Source organism: Etheostoma cragini, chromosome 1, assembly GCF_013103735.1.
Source record: "Etheostoma cragini isolate CJK2018 chromosome 1, CSU_Ecrag_1.0, whole genome shotgun sequence".
In the NCBI taxonomy this organism is placed as follows: Eukaryota; Metazoa; Chordata; class Actinopteri; order Perciformes; family Percidae; genus Etheostoma; species Etheostoma cragini.
This window is the reverse complement of record NC_048407.1, coordinates 2,413,618-2,416,984: the sequence shown is the minus strand read 5'-3', so window position 1 is coordinate 2,416,984 and position 3,367 is coordinate 2,413,618. Positions and strand designations below refer to the sequence as shown.

The 3,367-nt window shown below is 43.4% G+C and overlaps 1 long non-coding RNA gene across 1 annotated transcript in view; it reads left to right on the top strand.

Moving 5' to 3' along the window:
• LOC117946990 overlaps positions 1 to 3,367 on the top strand; it is a 12,837-nt gene that overhangs the window by 4,621 nt on the left and 4,849 nt on the right. Inside the window, exon 2 of the long non-coding RNA XR_004657135.1 lies at positions 481 to 485. This is a non-coding gene — a long non-coding RNA (uncharacterized LOC117946990). The remainder of the gene's footprint in view (positions 1 to 480; positions 486 to 3,367) is intronic.

Sequence of the window (3,367 nt, the reverse complement as noted above, 5' to 3'; positions counted from 1 at the left end):
TGTGAACCACATGACCACGTTAACCTACACATCCCCCCTCCCACATGACCCCAGCTGTGTTTCCTGTCTCCTACTGTGTTTGATTCCCAGGACCTAGAGACAGGAGAGCCTGGGAGAGAAAAAACACTCCCTCACACACACACACACACACTCACACACACACGCAGTCAGGATGGATGGATGATGGAGGCAAGGACGGAGAGGGACAGTCGTTCGGAGATGTAATGATAATAAAGTATTTTCCCAGGAACTGTAAAATTGATTATTTTGTACTCTTCGGAATACAAAATAATCTCCCCAGGGAGGTGTTCCATGCAGTTAATATTGTTCTTTGGTGTTCAGTTTATGCAGGTTTTTCAAAAAAAAGACGTTTTTATTTTAAAATCTACCCCCCCAATAAAAAAAAATCAAGGTTTGTATCGACTCGTAGCTCAAAAACCGCGGTATGAACTGAATCGTGGGTCTGGTGTATCGTTGCAGTTGTAGTTTTCAGAGACAATTTCTCAGCTTGTTAAAATATCGTGTGAACGGGCTCGTAGACCTCAATGTGAAAATGAAATCCTGATTTATTGCTTCCGAGTGAATCCATTGTTTGTGGCAATTCTATTAGAAAGATTTAGATTTAGCGCTAAAACTACCACCCTCACTATTACGTGATGTGGCTTTTGATGTGCATGATCCAGCTGAGGCTGCTGAGGGCCAGCGGTTGACCGACCGACAGGCAGTCTGCTGGGCAAGGGAAGGCATTTTGAGCGTAATAACAGAGGACACATTCGAAAACATCTGACAAGATGAAAGGTTGAAAAAGATGAAGGTTCTTAAATGGCAAAGACAGGTTCATTACTGAGACTGATTACCCAAAATGGCACACATCATCCAATCACAGAGGTTTAATAAAGAAGGCAGGAGGTGAAGGATTTCTGTGGTCTCATATGACAGGGGTTATGAGGTCACGTGTTTGTAAGGAGTCACTCCTTTAACGAGGAACTATTTATCAGTCGTATAAAAATTCTTCTTTAAAAGTCCAAAAGTACAACGTATAATTAAAAGAAATTGGCACTGTAAAAGTGTCTAAATGATGTATGAAGTTAAATATGTTGTGTAATACGGTGCTCAGCAGAACAGGGAAACCCTATCGCTGCCAGGGTTGCATTATAAAAGGATGTCTAGATAGACAGCAAGTGTCACCTTGGACAATTTAACAGGTATGTTTACTCAGCCATATGCACACACACACACACACACACACAAACACACACAAACACAATAGGACATAGCAGACGCCAGCAGTACATTAGTGTGTCTGTGACCAAGGCGGTCATTATTAGAATAGAATAGTTGCTGTTGATGCAGACCTTCCTTTAAACTTGGCTAATGGCTGACTGTCGCCTGCAACCCCCCCCCCCCCAAACACACACACACAATGATAATTATACATTCCAGGGACACATTGTCTCAGTATGGCGGCTCTCCATGCCAGTCTGTCTCCATACGTCCATCTCTGCTCTCTCGTCTCACTGCATGTCTTGTTAAGTTTCCACAGAGTCATCCTGTCCTCTGGGCTAGACAACACTGACCGGCCGGTGGGGATCGTGCATACACACATATATCTTATGGTGTACTTTTTAATAATGGTGCCTTGATTACAGTTTTTTACCATAAGCCCACCCTTACATCTACTTAATCCCTTGCCCTACCCGTACATTTATAGGCCCTGTTTACACGACAACGCTCAGGGATTATGTGCCTTTCGTTTACACGGCGACGGCGTTAAAAATGCCAAAAAGTGAAAGCACCCTCAAGAGTGGAAATCTTAAAACCGCTCCATCCTCGTGTTCCTGTCTAAAGGGAAAAACGCAAAAGTCTTCTCCGATCTGCTCCCGGTGGCTCTCGTCATAGACAGCTTACATCATGCATCAGTACAGGAAAATAACAACCAACTTGTTGGATTATTCCCATACGTCGGACCCACAAGTTGCGCTAGCATCTCGCGAGATCTCATGGCTCCCCGTGACTTCAGCTTTTGGTCATGGCCGCAGCCGTTCCGCAACAAATCCCCACCTGGCGGGTGTTGACGGACGGCGAAGCACGGAGTCGATCCTGGGGGGTAACAGTGGCTTGTGAAGTGGTTACAAAGACGTTGTGAAAATGGTCACAGTTGAGTTATGTTTAGGTTCAAAAACTATTAAGATGAGTGATAAGATCCCAGTGGTTTGGGATAAAATCTGCTACATTGCTGAAGTCCAGGTTACGCACGTGAGTGTGACTTAGTTCCGTTTTTTTCATACAGGAAGGGTGAAAGTCCTGTATGTGTTTGATCAATTCAGCCCCCTAATCTGCCCCTGGACGCAGAATGTGGTGCTCTTACTTCCATCTTTGCACCTCCATCCATCCAACAGATGGATGGATGGATAGATAGATAGATAGATAGATAGATAGATAGATAGATAGATGGATACTTTATTCATCCCAAATGAAATTTCAGGCATCCGGTAGCAAGACAACCAATCCCATATACAGACATATATCCCACATACTGTACATAAGAATACAAATATGAATCACTCACAGAAATGCAATGACCATGATAAGGTAAGACATAATTAAAGCCCAATGGAGGGCGTGGCCACTGTAAACTTTAATATGAATCTTAGTATATTGCCCAAAGAAACAACCTGTGGGAGTGTTTTTCAGTGGTTGCCAGGCTACCAGGGGACACTGCACAGAGGGGCTGTGTGGACAGATAAACAGCACGCAATCCCCTCTAAACGCCCCAAATTGTTGTGCAGATTAAACAAATGAGATGTTAATTTGTGCATGCTGCCAGTCTTTATGCCAGCCGAAGATAACCGCCTCCTGACTGGAGAAAAATAATTACTGAGCCGACATGACAATGGTATTGATTATCCCAATCTGACTCCTGGTAAGAGAATGAATATGTCCCAAAATGCCTTTCCTTTTACCATAACCTAATCTAATGTTTACTAATCTCAATCCCAAAGTCAAATCCCAGAGTAGCCCAATGTGCGTAAAGTAAGAACCAGCAAATGGCCACATTGTGTGTTTTACTGACATCAGCTATTCAGAAATACAGTCACACACACACACACACACACACACACATACACACACACACAATACCCAACATGTTGTGTCTGTCAGTTATTGATGGACCAACTTCATTTGAATCATTCCTGACAATTGAATAATCACACTCCTTATACACATGATAGAAGTTACACAAAACACTCACTCTATCACACACACACACACACACACACACACACACACTGTAGATACACATCAATTGCCCGCCCAGCTTCTCCCTCTTTACGAGGGTTTGTCCTTTTTCCTTTCTGCTTCCAGA